General features: G+C 39.7%; 1 protein-coding gene and 1 long non-coding RNA gene across 2 annotated transcripts in view; both read left to right on the forward strand.

Moving 5' to 3' along the window:
- sorcs2 (sortilin-related VPS10 domain containing receptor 2) overlaps positions 1-19377 on the forward strand; it is a 530001-nt gene that overhangs the window by 148199 nt on the left and 362425 nt on the right. The gene's annotated exons all lie outside the window — the stretch shown is intronic.
- LOC116686599 (uncharacterized) overlaps positions 3476-19377 on the forward strand; it is a 21440-nt gene continuing 5538 nt past the window's right edge. Inside the window, exons 1-2 of the long non-coding RNA XR_004331304.1 lie at positions 3476-4038; positions 10096-10100. This is a non-coding gene — a long non-coding RNA (uncharacterized LOC116686599). The remainder of the gene's footprint in view (positions 4039-10095; positions 10101-19377) is intronic.

Consider the following 19377-nt stretch of genomic DNA (forward strand, 5'->3'; position numbering starts at 1 on the left):
GCAACAATACCAGGTGGAAGTATGTAAGACACTGGATACCGGTATAGGCAAGAGAGATGGACAAAAACCAGCAAGTCCAGCCATATGGTGAAACGAAGTCTGGGAAAATGTTATCCGCTTGGCAACAAAGGAAGCAGATGCTAGCAGCAGGTGGTATGCTAGCAGTACAGTTGGAGCTCAAAAAGCAGGGAAGAAATGCCACAAAGGTCACAAAAACAGCAAATCCGTATCTCATGGTACAATCGACAACGCAGTAAGACAAGCGCAGCAATAATAATAAATATACAGTATTTACAAGAGACAGAGACAAGGACACGCCGGCACGCTACGCCATCTTAGATCCAAAAAATAATAATTGACTGACTCCAAGTCCAAACTTGATAAAAGGTAGACCGGATGAAAATCTTTACTAAGTAACTATTATAATCACTTCATAGAAGTTAATGTAACCCTTTAATCTCTTGGTTTCAGCTTTGCATGTGGCTGCCAAAATAATGATCCTTCTTGTGTATGTTTGGAAGAGCTAGCTTGCAAGCTATACAGTAGATCACCAACTGTGAGTAGTCACTTCATCACAAAGCTTTTGGCCCCACCTAATTTGCCCCTCTAATGGTGTGATTGCCACTTAAAGATACCCAAAAAAAATGTGCATTGTCCCAAAGCTGAAGTATTCAACAGATTGATCTCAAGCTAATTTCCAAATCATATCAGTTCTTGGATTACTTTTAAATTATTTAATAACACTGGATTATCAGGATTATTGGTCCATCTTATCAAAGATGTAAGAGCTACACAAATTTACTCATAGTGTTTTTTTTGCTGCTGTGCTACCCAGTGCTTCCCCTAGGGATCATTAAAGTTTCAATTTGACTTTATTTTTTACAGACCAGACTTCCAAAACCCCACAGTCTAGAAAGTGAGGAAATAGGGAAACATCTATAGTGGTACATATAAAGGAAAGCAAAGTAGATGACCTGTACATATAGTTATAAAATATTAATCTGTGAAGACTTCTTTTTTCTTATTCTATTCTTAAAGAGTTCTTAAAGTTACAAATCAGAAAAGCTTTTATCAAATTGTTAACAGGTTAATGTCTTATGCTAACTTGCATTGTGTAATTTATTAAGGCTGTGTTGTGTTCAGATCGTAAATTGACCAATGAGCAATTACATGTGCTGGTTGTCAGGATGCAGTATACTAGTGACCTGTAATTAGAAGCTATTGCTGACACCCCACTGCTGCTTGAGGGAAGCTGCACTTACAGCAATATAACATGCTGTAGCCTTTTGTCCACACCTGATTCTTAAAGGCTGTTGCAGGACTGCCAACTTTTGAATTTAGTGAGATTTGGTTTCAAAGTTGGTGTATTTTAAGAGAAGAGTCTTTAGCCATGCAACATTACCCATAGTAGGAGTTGGGGTCATCACTCCTCAACCCTCAGGAATTACATATAAAGCATTTGTAATAAAAATAATATTAATAATACATTGTATTTATAGAGCTTTTTTTTTATACAATAGACTAAGCTGAAAGTGCTTTACAATAAAAAAAAATTTCAAACATAGCCAAATAGACAATAGAATTAGATGATAAAAAGACAGTACAAGAAATATTGAAGTTAAGTAAAAATAGACCATTGAGAATAATTGACAGAATTAGTAAAAAAAAATAAGATTGAAAAGGTTTTCAACAGTGGTTTAAAAATGTTTACAGAGCCTGCATCTCTTTGGTTGGGTATTCCATAATTTTGGAGCATATAAAAAGGCGTCCTTGCCTAGTTCCTTGTGCATATAAATCTGTATATTTCAAAACCTAAGAATAGAAGATCTGAGAACTTGTATTTTTAACAAGGAATATTGCAACGTAGATCGGTCCCAAACCATTAAAAGCTTTAAAAACAAGTAAAAGAACATGATAATCTATTCTAAAAGATACTGGGAGCCAATGGATAGTCTAGCAATAACATTTGGACTACCTCTGCAGTTTAAGTCTTTTTAGAGCCTTGATCTCTCATTCTTCAAAACCATCACTGCTGCAGAACCATCTGTCTCATCTACACATGCCTGAGTCCTCTTTCAGGTGGATTACAGACTTCCTGTGAGACAGGAAGCAGCATGTGAAGCTGTCTGAACGCGTTGCTGACTCTCTGACCATCAGCAAGGCAGTGTTCTTTCTCTTCTGCTCTTCGCCCTGTACAAGCTGCACCTCCAGTCACCAGTCTGTCAAGGTCCTATAGGCACGACACCACCCTCATTGGATTCATCTCTGGTGGGAATGAATCTACCTACAGTTGAGGGGTTAACCATCTGGTGACTTGGTGCAATCAAAACAACTTGGAGCTGAACGCTCTAATGGTTTTGGATTTCTGGAAGAACGATTTCCCACCCGCCCCCATCACCCTGGGTCCTTCACCTTCCTTGGCTCCATCATCTGCTACAATGCCAAGTGGGATCTTAACATGAGCTCTCTCATTAAAAAAGCACAGAGGATGCACTCTCTGGGGCAGCTTTAAAATAAGTCAACCTGCCAAACACAATGATGGTGCACTTCTACCTTGAGTCCATCCTCACTTTCTCCACTACCATCCTAATCTGGTACGCTGCTGCCACCGCCAAGTAGGGCAGACTGCAGTGTATTATCCGCTATGCTAAGAAGGTGATTGATTACAATCTGCTGCAATCTTTCCAGGAAATGTACGCCTTCGAGACCATGAGGCGGGCAGGAAAGATTGTGGACTCACCCCGGACACAAACTTTTTTAAAACACTCCCCTCTGGCAGGAGGCTGCAGTCCATCAGGACCCACAAAAACGTTCTTCCTGACTGCAGTGAGCCTCATCAGCAAGGCCTGAGAACCCTACTGAAACAGACCCCACAGTCACTGCATGTACCAGTAACAAAAATCCTGGAGGATTTTTAAGTTTTTAAGATAATCTATTTCAGCTTGGAGGCCAACTAAGAGTATTTTAACTTTATATTTGTTTAGTTTCAAGAAGTTATTGGTCATACATTTTTTAACTGCTGCAATTCAAGTAGAGGGTACACAGGACATTGTCATTGTCAGGGTTGGGTGAAATATACAGCTGCGTGTCATCTGCATAATTATGAAATATAACTATGTAACTATGTATTTGTAGATTCCTTGATGATTTTAACTTAAAAAATGGGGGGGGAAAGGAGTGGACCAAGAAAGCATCCTTTAACAACACAAAGGGCAAATTATATTGACCTTATACATGATCAATAGTAGACCAATAGTTTCAAAAACTTCTGCCTGAGAGGTAAGATTGAAACCAGTTTCATACTAAACCCAGTTTTCCCAAACATTCTTTGTAGTGTTGTTTTTGATTAAAGATTAAAAAAAAGAAAAGAAAGATCTAATAACAAATGGCATGGCAAAAACAAGTCGCAGCAGTTTGGACAGCTGTCTCTCCTCACGGATTCTCAACCTTCTTTTTTCTTTTTCTTTACTTTATTCCCTCCCTTTTTCTATGCTGCTCACTACATTCTTCTAGAGATGTGGCTGGTTCCTTTTCCCCACCTGACTTAGAATCATTTTACATTAGGCCTTCCTTTGGTGCGGTCCATGCCCTGAGCACATCCCATTGGATCTTTTCGTCGCCCCCATGAGAAGGACGTACTTTTAAATTCATGTGTTCAAGGTTACATTGATGAAGGTTATAACATGGGGATGTAAATTATTTTCAAGCTACAGGAATAAACAGTCTTTTGTTCTAATCTTGTCGACACACCAGCAGGGGTCAGCTCCAAGACGGATAAACATAGTGTTTCTTCCTGCCACGTGACAATAGAAGGGGCGCCCCCTCTAAACCATAGGAAAGCAGTCAGACATGATTTAATCAACTTGTGGAGCTTAGAAATCAGTAAGAAAGAGAAGGATATTGATTGGGTCTAACAGTATTGAAACAATTATTCTCCCTAACCCAGCTGCAGCGTATATTGTGAGCACATTCAAACATAAAAGTACATTGACATCAAAGATCAGCATTGTTTTAAAACTTTTAACACAAAGCTCTACAGTGAAGAAAGTAGTGCCAGCTGTTGTTATGACAGACATGCCATCTGAAACATGACGCATAATTAAACTTCACATGTTGAGGAAAACACCACACAGTAAGAGAAGAGAAGCCCGTACTTGTAGGTGTCTTTGGAATTCCTTTTCTTTTCCATTGTCAGCATTAGCTGAGCTTGTTGCTGTTTTTAAATACCCTCCATTAAATGGGTCATATAGTGCATCCCTTTTTAATTTCCTACTGTAAGTTTCAGCTTTGTCTGCTGTTTATAGTTAACATTAAAAGGTGCACACAAGTAAGATGCTATGCACATCCAGGGCAGACAAAACCCATTTGTCTGTTTTTCTGCATGACAAAATGGAGTTGTGGCGGGAGAGTGTGTGTCAATTGTGATTCTCAGGGTCAGTGCGTGAGAGTTCACAGCCCAGCTGATTGAACTTGACACAGCAGAGTTGATTTAAGTGTTGCGGTTGCTGATGTATGTCAGTTGCTCCACCTTTGTCTTGAGAAATGAGAAATCTTTTTTAATGAGACTGAGGCATGAATCCACCATGCTCTGGAAGCAACAACCCAGCAGGTACAAGAAATGGGATTGATTTGATTACCTGCCACGTTAGCCACACAGGCTTGGTTTGATTAAAGGATATCATCTGGTTAAGCAATGCAGCATTGAGTTACCACCGCCAGTTTCACAATATGTTGAGTAAGATTCTCACCTGAATTGCAACCATAATGTGTAATGAACAGTGTATAGACAAGCTGCTTTTTGTAAATTATTTTGTAAGGCATGCAACAACATATATGATTGGTCATCTACACGTATACTTAGACAAAGTTATAATCATATGAAAGAAAAGCTATATGTTAATATTGTTGCTGACAAACAGTGACAGGGCCCTGGGTACAGACGACGCAAGGTCACGTCTTATTCTTCCCCCGCTTTTGTTTCAACTGTGACTGTGACAAGGTTGCGGTGTTTTAAGCCGTTGTAGCAGCAGATTTAAAGGGGTGTCTTACTGCTTGTGCGTCTTAGATGATTGTGTACGGAGAAATTCACAGGCTACATTACCGATGGATATTACATACAAATACACGTCATGTTATTGTGGTAGTTATGTAAAGTTAAATATTTTACATGGTAGGTAGGCTGTCACGAGGAGAACGCACATATGCAACTGTACGAGACTTTAACCATGTCTAATGCATGAGTCTATGTAATCAAACGGGTGTCTATGTTCTATGCAAGTTTGAGCTATCAACCGATCCCAGAAGCCTTTATGTCTCATGCATTCCCCCCCAGGGCACTCAAATCTATAAACTCGGTAGTAGGGCTGTAATCAACCAAAGAAAATCTTGGTCGACTGAAGTCCTGAAGTTTGGTGCAGCTCTGTGCATGTCCTCGCACGGAGCGGCGGAACATAGGAGCTTGGCTTCGTGGCTGAGACACAAATAGACTATTCATTTAAAGCTTTTGCTCTTAAACACAAAAGGCACGTCCGCTTTAATATATACTGTATACTTAAACATATCTGTGGTCAAGGTTTGTGCCTCGCTGTGTTGCATTAACTCTGAAACTATCTCTTTGCGTCCCTCACATTTTCCGGTTAGTCCATGCATGATGGTGTGGCGTGCTGGCGCTGTATATTAACAAGTTCTTATAACCTCAGCCCTCCATAACAGCAATGGGCCTCATATCCTGAGCAATAAAGTCGACAATTCCTTCCACGATATTTTTTTTGCGTTTGGATGATAGAGGCTTAACATCCAGCGGGTCTGGGTGTGTCTGGGGGATGCTACCGTTGTTGCGGGTGGGTGCGCCTATAGTTATAAAACGATTGCTAAACTATGAGATATGTTCATATAGCCTACTCAAAACAGACAGGGCAACCTAACGCAGACAAGGTAGCTTACCGTTTTTAGGTGATATGCCATGTTTGTAGTCGAGCTGCAATATGCAAACTGTTACTTGCCATCTTTGCATTCAACTTTTTTTCCGTTATCTATTTTTATAAAATGCTGCCACACTGCCGATGTCTTCAACTTGGTAGAGGAGGACTGACTGTAAATTAAACACTCAAAATTAAATAAATATTCAGCAAACCACAAGGCTTTCTAGTTCTTTCTTCAATCTGTCCCCAGTGGGTTGGGCTAATCCAAAAAAAAGTGAAAACAAGGGGGGTGTTCTGAAGACAGACTGTTATCTGTGAAACGGGTGCTCTGAAAACACCCACATTAGCAATTTAGTGCTTTCCACCCATAGACCGCAACGGTCTATGCTTCCGCCTGATGAAATTAACACGACAAAAAATCGACCAATCAGAATTTTGGTCGAGCCAGAACGTATCGATCATTAAATCGACTAGTCAACTGGGAGATTACAGCCCTACTCGGTAGGCAAACTAACGACTGTCCGGTTAAACCGACTCGCGTAAAAGAGCTGGTTGTCCCATCACTACTGTATGTTGCTTTCTGTATGTTATGTACAGTATATATTTATATGTTTCTGTGTAATGGCTGTGAAGAGAAATGGCCCTCTAATACAATAATTGTAAATCTAATGAATGGCAGCTGTCATAATTCAAATCAAGATTTGCATCATATTCTCTTTCCTGTTCTCTCTCTGCTTGTCAATGAGACCTATGCTTCCTTTTAGTGACGTTGGAATCCCCTCAGTCTAGATTCCCCCTCCTCCTTGCCACTTTTGCTCTGACTTGAGCTCAGAAAACAAGACTAAGCTGGCTGCTTTGCAACTTCCTTGAGACTTACAGGGAAGGTTCAGATTCTTTAGATCTATCTAAATACAACCCATGCATGCCTTGTTGAAAGAGATATTGGTTGTTGTAATCCCATTCCTCCTGTTCAAACTAGCTGTAAAGCTAACCCTTCAGCAGAACAACTTATTTAGTCTTCAGGTGTTTGAGTTTGACAAATCAAGTAGTTATCTTTGTCCTAGAAGTTGCATGTAGGTGTACTGTATAATTATTACATCACGTGTTGAGGATATTCAGAGTTCAGAAATTTACTTTTGGACCTCATAGGCATTTTAAATAATTAAATGATTCATGACTAAATTCCATATAACTGCTTAAGTCTCACACTCTCATACGGCCATGGTTTACTTGGTTTGCATGGTTTACTCAAGCCCTTGTTAATGTTATTAACAGTGGTAGAGCGGTTGCCTGCCAATCAGAAGGTTAGTGGTTTGATCCCTTGCCCTGCAGTCCCATGTCGAAGTGTCCTTGGGCAAGACACTGAACCCCGAGTGTAAATGTGTGTGAATCTTTATCTGATGAGCAGGTATGAAAGTGTGTGACTGGTGAATGGTTCTTGTACTATGTAAAAGCGCTTTGAGTAGTAGTTAAGACTAGAAAAGCGCTATAGAGTGAGGCTCGAAAGTTTGGGCACCCTAGGTTAAAAAATTGTATTAATGTGCATAAAGCCAAGAAAAGATGGAAAAATCTCCAAAAGGCATCAAATGACAGATTAGACATTTGTATAATATGTCACAAAAAGTTAGACTTTATTTCCATCATTTACACTTTCAAAAGTGCAAAGGTTTGGGCACCCTGCAGAGTTAATACCTTGTACTTTCCCCTTTGGTAAGTATCACAGCTTGTAAATGCTTCTTGTAGCCAGCCAAGAGTCTTTCAATTCTTGTTTGAGGTATCTTCGCCCATTCGTCCTTCCAAAAGTCTTCCAGTTCTTTGAGATTTTGGGCTGTCTGTCACGCACTGCTCTTTTAAGGTCTATCCATAGATTTTAAATAATGTTGAGGTCAGGAGATTGTGAAGGCCATGACAAAACCTTCAGTTTACGCCTCTTGATGTAATCCACCGTGAATTTTGAGTTGTGTTTAGGATCATTATCCATTTCTGGAAGCAATCCTCTCTGTAACTTCAGCTTTTCCACAGATGGCATCAAGTTAGCGTCCAAAATTTGCTGAAATTGTATTGAATTTTTCCTTCTACTCGTGAAATGTTCCTTGTGCCACTGGCACTGATTGATCCACCCCATGCTTAACAGTTAGACAGAGGTTCTTTTCATTAAATTCTGTTCCCTTTCTTCTCCAAACGTACCTTTGCTCATTGCGGCCATAAGGTTTTACTTTAACCTTGTCCATCCACAGAACTTTTTCCCACAATGCATCAGGCTTGTCTATATGTTCATTTGCAAACTTCAAACACAGATTTTTTTGGTGAGGACATAGAAGAGGTTTTCTTATGATGACTCTTCCATGAAGACCATATCTGTACAAGTATCTCTTTATAGTGGAATGGTGTACCAGTACTCCAGTGTCTGCCAGGTCTTTCTGGATGGATTGTGCAGTCAAATGTGGGTTTGGACTTGTTTTTCTCACAATCCTGTGAGCTGTTCTGTCTGATATTTTTCTTGGTCTTCCAGATCTTGCTTTAACTTCCACTGTTCCTGATGACTGCCATTTATTAATTACATTCCAAACAGAGGATATTGGCATCTGAAAACGCTCTGCTATCTTCTTATAGCCTTCTCCTGCTTTGTGAGTGTCAGCTATTTTCAGTTTCAGTTTTCTAGACAACTGCTTAGAAGAAGCCATGGTGCTGATTGTTGGGGCAAGGTCAGCTGAGTCTGGGCATTTAAAACCTAAAGATTGACATCACCTGGTCTTTCCAGACAATCCATGACTCTGTCAGGTCTCAGCTTTCCAAAGGGGGCGGTACATGCTATACACTCTGCAGGTTGCCCAAACTTTTGCAGACGCCATTTTTTTGTTTTGTTATTTTGAATGTGTAAATGATGAAAATAAAATCTAACTTTTTGTGATTTATTATACTAATGTCCAATCTGTCATTTGATGCCTTTTGGAGATTTTTTCCATCTTTTCTTTGCTTCTTCTTGCACATTAATACACATTTTTACCTGGGTTGCTCAGACTTTATAGCCCCACTGTATAAATACAGTCCAATTACATTTAAAAGTAACAACCGCAGTATTTGATCTACTTGCATTCTCACAGTTGTCAGGGAACAAGTGTGGATATTTTGTCTGCTTCTCTACGTATATATTTCTCAAGAAGACATGGAATTATATGATTCTCTTATTTTAAACTGTGGTTGGCCTGCTTCTCTGTCTGCACACACAGATATTTACTAGCTGTTGGGCAGCATTTGGTTTTGTCTACTGTGTGTGTGTGTGTGTGTGTGTTATGTGTGTACACTGTGGTGCATTCATACTTCACTGAACTGATTCTGTGATTCTGCCTCAGACAGAACACACTGATTAAATTCACTTGACCTCTCTGCAAATCCGTGCCTCCTAAACCTTGCTACTCTCTCTGTCTGGCTTCTGCATGGTATCCCGCCCTGCAATAGCCTCTCCTTAGCTGTGCTTTTATCTATGTGTCTTAACATTTTTTATCTTATCTTCTGCTTGCGGGTATATTTTGAAGAGTAAGAGGGCTATTTAGCATATTTATGTTGATGTCTGATGTTTTTACTGCTTCTAGGACAGATGCATCTTCTCCTATCAGGTGATGTCACTTTTGATTTTGCGCCAACAACTCTCTTATGTTATTACTCCACACAGCAAAAAGCTTGCTGTCTGCAAATTCAGGCATTATATTTCAACTCATCCAATGAAGAAAGTGTGCCTTTAAATGCAATTACACAAATGAGATGACCATCTACATTTGCGGCCAGTGAACAGCGGCAGCACATTTAGCCAAGAACAAGCAGACATGGGCATATTTGAATCCAAATGTGCTTTCTGTGAGCATTTCCTATAACAATGAGCAACACGGTGGTAAAACAGCATTGGCTTACCCACCTTGGACGCCTTCCTGTGTAATTGGAGCCAAAATGGTGTCTGTGTGTTGTCGAGTCAGAATGGATGAGGTGGTGAAAAAATCTGAGCACCATGGACAGCTCCACAATAAGACTGAAGGGAGGAACAAAGCATTTCTCAAAAAAAGTACTTAGTTATATTTCAAACATACTGTACTGTTATCGTTCCAAGATCTAGACTAAAACATCTTTAATTACTGTAGTGTTTAATTCAACCTGCCCAGGGACTGCAGATGGAAATTAGCTCTAGTAGATACACATGGTACAATATATCTCTATGTATAGTATCATATATATGATTAATGTTTCTTACATGGTTCCTGACATCCATACATCTTTTTCCGCTTATCTGGGGTCAGGTCGCGGGGGGAGCAGCTGAAGTAGGGGACCCCAAACTTCCCTTACCTAAGCATTAACCAGCACCGACTGGGGGATCCCAAGGCTTTCCCAGGCTAGGCTAGAGATATAATCCCTCCACCTTGTCCTAGGTCTTCCCCCAACAGGACATGCATGGCACACCTTCTTAGGGAGGCGCTCACCTCATCTGGCTCCTTTTGACGTGAAGGAGCAGCGGCTCTACTCAGAGTTTCTCACGGATGACTGAGCTTCTCACCCTATCGCTAAGGGAGACGCCAGCCCCCCTCCTGAAGAAACCCATTTTGGCCGCTTGTACTCTGTATCTCGTTCTTTCGGTCATGACCCAGCCTTCATGACTAAAGGTAAGGGTAGGAACAAAGACTGACTGGTAGATTGAGAGCTTTGCCTTCTGGCTCAGCTCTTTTTTTGGTGCTATAAAGTAAATGTAATACCGCCCCCGCTGCGCTGATTCTCCGACCAATCTTCTTCTCCATTGTCCTCTCACTCACAAACAAGACCCCAAGGTTCTTGAACTCCTTTACTAGTAGGCACTCCATCGGTTTCCTGCTGAGAACCATGGTCTCAGATTTAGAGGTGCTGATCCTCATCCCAGCTGCTTCACACTCGGCTGTGAACCAATCCAGTGAGTGGTGAAGGTCACAGGCCAATAATGACATAAGAACCACATCATCTGCAAAATGCAGCGAGGAGATCCCCAGTCCACCAAACTGCAATGCCTCCCCACCCCGAATATACCTTGATATCCTGTCTCCAACCCTCACCTGAAACGAGTCTGACTTACTGCCGAGATCCTGGACACAGCTCTTGGTTTGCTCAAACAGAGATTGGATAACCCTGAGAAAGAACCCCCTCACCCAATACAACCGCACGACCTCCTAAAGTATCTCCTGGAGGACCCTGTCATACGCCTTCTTTAGATCCACAAAACACACGTAGACCAGATGGCCATACTCCCAGGCTCCCTCCAGGATCCTTGCGAGAGTGAAGTGCTGACAAAGACATGTAATACAATAAATAAATAAAACACAAATGGGACAGAGCAGCAAACTGTATATTCTTATGAATAACATTTAAAAACCAGCAAACTATTCATCCATCCATCATATTCAGTTGAGCCCAGCCACCCTATGGTTGAAATTTGTTTTTGGCTGCTTGTATCCATGATCTCATTCTTTCAGTCACTACCAAAAGTTCTTTGTTGTTAAAACTTTGTTTTATCTGTAGTTTTGTGTATTTTGGGCTATTAGATCCGCCTGATGGATTGTGGGTTACATTAGCTTCCGTTGTTGGTGTTAGCCATGTGAAAACATGCAGTAGTGTTAATAAGCGATTAATATTCGGTTATAGCCTTGGTTATCATTGTTATGTCCAGCAACATGAAACAGTGGAGAATATAACCGTGTTTTTTATTGTTTTGACTTGTCTAATGGATGTGAACTCTGGTCGGTGGAGGAAAAGTGCCTGGCTTTATAATAATTATAATCCTGGCTTTGCCTTTTTTAGAAGCAAAGCTGGGAGCAGAAACATGGTCTTAGAAGGAGGTTGGAATGAATCAATGGGACAACGGAATCTACAATTTGCATCGTGTCTTGAACCAGTGGTCGACATTTCTATTAATCATGATCAAAATTTTTCCCTGTTCAAAAGGTTTTTATTCCCTAACCATAATAAAACTATTATCATAGAGGTGGCATGACAGAAAGTTACTTCTAATGATGGACGTTGATCTGCAGGTTATGTGAGAATTGAGGAGTGAGGAGATGTGGAATAGGAAAAATTAGATGTCCCCAGGTTAGCAAGGATGCAATTTAAAAAAACGAAGGTGGTTAATAGAAAATCCATTGTAACAGAAATTCTTTCCTTCGTGTTTTAAGGTTGGCCTTTTTAAAAGTAAAAATCAAGTTACTGAAGGAGAATGAGAAAGACGTCAGAGACTTATACTGTATGTCAAAATAAAGTATATAATAAGAGACTTTCCTTTTGCCTCCCACACAATAGTTCCATGACTGTGGATTAGCCCAGCCTCACCAATATCACAGTGGTACAATGACTTTCTTTTGCACCAGTTTCCAGACTTATATGAAATGCCTTTTTTCTGCTATAAGGCTCCTGCCACCCCCAGCGCCCCTGCTAGCTTTGGGTCAAATCCTTCCATCACCATTTTAATGGTGTCTCCTTTTCCTTCATGCTCAGCAGAGATATTAATAGGAGAGGTTAGGGGTTCGTACACGCACAACCACACATTCGGTTTTCACTGAAGGTAGGTGGTTACAACAAATATGGCCCCCTGAGAAAGGATTGCTTTACAGGCCTGCAAACACAATCATTGCAGTGTGGCAAGCGTGTAGACATTTAAGAGCCATCTGAGTTGCATATTATTTAAGAGTTGGATGTCGTAAAATGGTGATGCATGGTAGCTTTTATAGCCTCAGTTGTTTGATACTGCGGCAAACTCCGATTACAAATTTCTGGTGAGGGTTGGATACTTGAAATGAAACCGATTTAAGTATGTCCGTCTCAAAAAACACCAGGAACAGTTCAGTATATGCAGGTTAATAGACTTTGGTCTCACCTAGCAAAATATAAACACAATACATGTCCACAAGATAAAAATATATTAATGGAACAATGATCTCTCCATTGTAAAACGGTCATTGCAGTCCTACATGGTGTACAGTCTCCATTCTCATAGATACTGTGTGTGTGTGTGTGTGTGTGTGTGTGTGTGTGTGTGTGCGTGTGCGTGTGCGTGTGCGTGTGCGTGTGCGTGTGTGTGTGTAAATTCATTGTATTTTGTTGACCACAATAATTGCATTTGGGATAAAATAATCCTTGTATATCTTTTTTTTTTTTTGCCAGGGGTATTCTTTAGCGTCGCCCTGTGGCTGTCTTAACAATCCTGGGCAGTTTCTTTTTGCTAAAGTTCAGTGCCCCTACCAGACAGAGAGATTAAAACAAAAGGATGCTCTCTAAAAAGCTAACATACACTTTTTCAAACACGAGACTGACACAGCTTGTGATATAGGTCTCTTAACCTACACAATAGTACCCAAACACCAGGTTTGGTTTGGTAACGTTCAGGAAGCCCAGTAACTGCGCCTGGCTATTGTTTGCAGATAAATAGATCCACATGTAACCCCCTCCCTAAAACCACAAGTTGATGTTTTTACATTTCTGTTTGTTCAGGCTAAAAAAAACTAAAACAAAAATTTTAAATGAGCTGTAAAAATATGAATATCATAAATGGACGGAGCCAGACTAGCTGTTTTCTCTGCTTTCAGTTTTTAAACCTAAGCTAGGCTAACCATGTCCCTACTCCTGCTATGTATTTTTTTTTAAAGTATTTCCCAAAATGTCAAACTATTTCTTTAAAGTGGCTATATGTAACTTTCAATTGTGTTGATTCTAGCGGCCCCTTTGGACAAAAGAAGTAGTGTTTTTACCACACCTGCTGTTGTAAAGGTCTTTTCTTTTTATGCTGTATTACTGAATTAGCGTTATTGGGAGGGTATATAGTTGCGATGAATGTTTTGCTCAGAAAGAAAAAAATGTATTAAGAGAATACGTTAGAGAGGCATCGTTGTTTTGTGTGTTGTGTTGCATATGGTAACTTAACCTGGATGTATAGTGAGCTGAATTGGGTAACGTTATCACTGCCACTGTGTTGCAAACCAAAGTTTTTAGAGATTGTTGTAGCAACAAACGTAATTATAACTTAATATAGCGCATTTCATGAAACCCACGTACGCTTTATACAAGTAACGTTACAGGGGGAGAAGAAAATAATAGGACTAACACAAACACCAACTGAAACAAAATAAAAGCCCGGCACCAGTCTCAATTTATTGTTGGCCATTGCAACCACATTGCGCATTTATTTTATTTAACCTTCATTTAACCAGTAAACCAATTGAAAAACAATTCTCATTTGGAACAACGAACTGGCCAAGACAAAGCATAAACATGGAACATAGTTACATAGAGTTACACAGTAAATATGCAAAATAGAAACATACAAAATACAGTAAAGGATCTACTAAAAAAGATCAAATAAAGAGTCCATATACGGTTAGTGCAAGGTGATGTCTAAGTGGAATGGCAGCAACACAACACAATACAAATACAATAGTCCAAGTAAAAATACTGAATATAGTACAGAGTCTATATTCAGTTTTTGCAAATGGAATAGCATTGTAAAGTCATTTATGAATGAAATAGACATACTACATACCTGAGGGCCATTTCGGGGTCGGTTTGGAAACATTTACAATCCCGTAAATGTCTCCATCTGTTTGAAAAGCTGGCTGAGATTGACTCGGGTTTTCGCCCGTTGTCTGTCACTTTCCCTTGTAGCTTTTAGTTGTTCTTTGTTTAATTTCCTTTTCTGTGATTGTCCTGACACAGTATCAGCCATAATAACAACAGTTAAAATAACATTGAAATACAATTAGGCCTATATAAAGAAATCTCCTGCTACCTTTTACTGACTGGATACACTAACTCAGGCTTTTCCGAAATCTGTGACCCATCAAAGTGTGTGACTGTAAAGCCATTCCACCTGCCGTAAATAATTTAGTGACTTCACAGAGAAAATCGGACCTGGGAAAACGCATTAATAAAATAAAAACTACTTAAAAATAGTGTTCTTTTCACTGTCTTGTTTGCTATTAAAAGTCATTTATGATCATCAAATTAAAAAATTACAGTTTCAGAAACACTTAAAAGTAGCATATAGCTACTTTAAAGATGTGTCATCAGCGCACTAACATTGTAATTCAATAATGTTTTACATTTTTTACTTTACGAATGAATAGTTGTCAAGTTGAAAGCAAGTCTGTTTATAGCTCCTGAAAATCTGAACATATTAACAAATTTGAGTTTTCTACCAAGCATGATCAGGGTTAACAACTGCATTGTCCTACCACCCCTGAACTTAGCACATGTCTTTAACTCCAATCTATCAACAACTAAACTAACAGCAATCAGTAGTGGGTGATTAGTCTCGGGGTCTTGTCAGAGTCAGTTACTGTGACAAATTGCTTTGTCTTTGGCATGCCTGACGCTGGTACAGGGACCCCTCCCATGAGACCTCATGACACCCAGGTACATCTAGGCGTCTGACGATCCTGTCAGGCTTCTCCTTTTGGGGTCAAAGGTCAGAGTCCTGAAATTTAAAAAAAAAAAAAAAGTGGAAGTGGGGGTAAAGACTGGGTAAAGGTGTGATAGACAGCACATCCCTTAGTTGCTTTCTAAATCCATAATAAATCCTTATTTTGTTGGATGTCGTTTACAAAGCACAGCTCAGTATCCAACTATACAATGAAGTGTACATTCCACATAACCCCTCAGCACATGGAACACATCCTTTTTACGTGCTTCATCTCATTACATTATATTTTCTCTTGATCATTGCTATTGGAGAATTGGTGTTGTCCTTTATGTGGGTACTGTTAGATGCCCCACAGCAGTAGGAGAGCTTGTTTCAAACATTAAGCCCTGGTTAGCAAGTAGATCTTTTAACCCTTTTTTTTATTGTCTTCACTTCCGGGACCCTCTCGTATCCCTCAGGTCAAATTGACCCGTGACTTATTTGGGGTTTTAAAAACAGTTATGAAATAAAATTTTACTTCATAATCTATTTTCAAATATTGTCTTTGTCTTTCTTTAACAATTGAGAAGACGTATGTTAAGAGAGTGCAATCAGTCTCTGCTAGAACACAAAAATGGAAGTGTGGTTAATTCTTTTTGTCATAAGGTTATAATTCATGTTAAAAATCCACTATGGAAAAAGCATAAGTGGTCATATCAAGAATAATTTTCTGAATTGAGTCAGGAATACATGTTAATCACAGAAAATAAGGTAAGGCAAGAAAAAATGTATACCTGTACCATTTTTCTTCTTGTACAAATTTGAAATGGGTCAATTTGACCCGAATACAATACAAGGGTTAAATAAATTCCCAAACAATTGCTACTAGGGTTGCAACTAGTGCTGTAACGATATGCAAAATAAAACCAACATTGCGACACTCAGTTTCACGAATCGGTATGTCACAGAGTGAGAAGGCAGAATCACGACACACCCCTTCAACTCCCAGAGTTATCTTTCCCGTCCAGATCCAATGCTACCACATCTTTAAATTAGTTGTAGTCCTTTTTGTGCCTTATTCCTGTTTTGTGTGGTAAGTTTAGCTAACTGTAAAGATGGCTAAAAGCGAAAGGGGGGTGCACCGGTAACACTAAAGGAGGTGTAACTTTACAAATGGCCGCTGTTCTGACTCGGGTGTCTGGGTCTGTTTTCCCAACGGTTCAGTAAACCACCTTTACAGTAGACATCAAACGCTTTTCCTCTTCAGTCCCCCAACAGGTTGGGAGCGGAATTGTCCATCACTGTTACCATTACAGTTATTATGTGTCATTCCAATGAGTTAATAAACCACTGAAACGATTTTGGAAACATTATTTTAAGGTACAAAAGAATCTTTGGTGTTGGATCAATCGATATTGAACTCCATCAATACAAATAAATAAATAAGGTATCTGTTGTATAACTGTGTCGCAAAGTGGGATGTAATCAGTGACAAAGCAATGCCATGTGGCAGAAAAAGAGTTGTATTACAGCTGTATTACATTTACTACTATCAAATCGTGGGTCAAAAATCGTGATACGAACAAAACCTTGGGTTTGGTGTACCGTTACAGCCCTAGTTAGAACTGATTGCAACTGGTATTGATGATTATGATTATTTGGAATTCAAACAGCTAGTCAAATATCTTTTTTAATTAATGGCTTAAAGCTATAGTGTGAGCTTTTAGATATTAATATACATCCGTTACATTCAAGCCATTGCCAAATGAGTTGCTACATAGCTAATTAAGACAAATAGCTCCACACAACTCTCAATATGGCTATTTTCAGAAAATTGTGGCGTCTGGAGACTTTTGCCCCCGGAAAAATGAGTGAAGAGAATAACCTTCCGACGGGTTCACTGTGTTTTTTGAACCCTCTGTGTCCTCCTTGCCTACTAGCAACTGCGTGGAGGAGGGGTGGGTCCTGTGCAGGATCACGTAAGGCTTGTATGATGTGAATGCAGAGATAGTTTTTGTCATTACTTAGAATTCCTCATGGGGGCAACAGAAACTACCCACACTTTAATTGTCTATAAAATCAGAACAGCATGTAAAAAATAGCATCAAAATTCCTCAGGGCCCAGGATAATCTTGTCAGCTAAAAAGTGTCTTTCACTACTAGCAAAGGTGAGATTTTAGATTGCCGCCCTTGGGCAATGGTAGATCTCAGATATGTCTTTATCAGCTTGAGCTTTGAAAAATGTAGCTTTGAAAAACTCTTCTCTGCAGCTGTCACAGTCACAGGGCTAGTCATGGATATCCTGATTGCCACTCACATGGTTGGCTAGATCGCATCTCGTGCAAAAATCAAGGATCTACATGGGGATCATGTTGGGTGATAGTTTCCTGTATTCTTTGCTATACTGCACGCAATTTCTTGGCGGCTCTGTGGAGGTAGATGAGCAGCTTTTCAGCTCTTCAGCATTAGGCAAATTAGAAGGCAGTTTTATCTATATAGCACATTTCAGCAGCAGTGCAATTCAAAGTGCTTTACATAAAACATTAAACACAGTTAGAAATTAATACAAAATTAGAAAAAAAGAATACAAAATTAAAAACAGATTACAGGAATACAATTCACAATGCTGTACAAAGAATTAAAAAAAGGCAATGTCAAAAAAGAAAAGTCTGCAGCTGATTTAAAAGAGCTGAGAGTGCTGACCTCCACTTTTCCGCAAGTTTGTTCCAGATATGTGGAGCATAGAAACTGAACGCTGCTTCCCTCTTTTTGGTTTGATTTTGGGGACAGAAAGCAGACCTGTCACAACGATCTGAGAGTTCTGTGTGGTTCATAGTTCGACAACATATCCGAAAGGCGTTTTGGCCTTAAACCGTTTAGTGATTTATAAAGCAAAAGAAATATTTTGAAATCAATTCTTTGAGGCACAGGAAGCCAGTGTAAAGACTTTATAACTGGAGTGATGTGATCTACTCTTTTGGTCTTAGTGAGGACTTGAGCAGCAGCGTTCTGAATCAGCTGCAGCTGTCTGATTGATTTTTTTTTTTTAGGGAGACATGTAAAGACACTGTTACAGTAGTCTACTCAAGATGAAAGCATGGACAAGTATTTCCAAATCCTGTTCCAAGTCCTTTAACCCTTGATATATTAAGGTGATAAAAGGCAGACTTTGTTATAATGAGGCTGTTAAAATTAAGGTCAGAGTCCTTAATTAAACCAAGATTTCTGGGTTTGTCTGTTGTTTTTAACATCGTTTGAAGCTGAGTGCTGGTTCTTAATTTTTCTCTTTCCTGTGTCCTGTCTTGTTTTACTTCCTTCCTTGTGTTTTTGATAGTCTGCCCTTCCCTGATGTGTTCCACCTGGCCTTCTTGTCACCTGCCCCGCATTTCTACCCTTGTTACCTTGTGAATTTAGTCTCTGTGCTTTCTTTGTGGGATCAATGTCTTTATTCCCTTTATCATTCTTTGCCAGTATTTTTTAGTGACTGCTTTAGGACACCTTTTGTTTGTGAGCTGTTCTATTTTTTCAACCTTTAAAATCTACCTGCAGCCTCCTTGCCTCCACATTTTTAGGTCCCAGTCTGCTATTCCGTAGACATAACACTCTTGTAGTTGCGGTGGTTATTATCACCGCTACCCATCTGGCATGGTGTTTACCTGTTACAGTGTTTTTGGCACACTCGTAAAGTACTTTGGGTGGTTTAAACAAGGAGGTTCCAGAAAAGTAGGCCAGGGTGTTGTTGTTACAGGAATAATACAGGATTTTTTGTTAGGGATGTAGACAACCTGATAGTGATTATTATGATATCCACATTTCTCTCTTTTCACATTTAAGGATCTATGATGTGTGCTGGAGGATTGTATCGTCTTCAAGAATTTTTATCAGTGCTGATTAAGTTTTACAAGGGAGACCCCCTTGTTGATGGGATCCAGGGAGTGTGATAAGATAACATAAGATAAGCCTTTATTGCCTCCCTATAGGGGACATTTGTCTAGGGTATTTAAGAGAAACAAATGGCGTAATGTCACGCACACACACACACACACACACACACACACA

This window comes from Etheostoma spectabile, unplaced genomic scaffold (genome assembly GCF_008692095.1).
Source record: "Etheostoma spectabile isolate EspeVRDwgs_2016 unplaced genomic scaffold, UIUC_Espe_1.0 scaffold397, whole genome shotgun sequence".
Taxonomy (NCBI): Eukaryota; Metazoa; Chordata; class Actinopteri; order Perciformes; family Percidae; genus Etheostoma; species Etheostoma spectabile.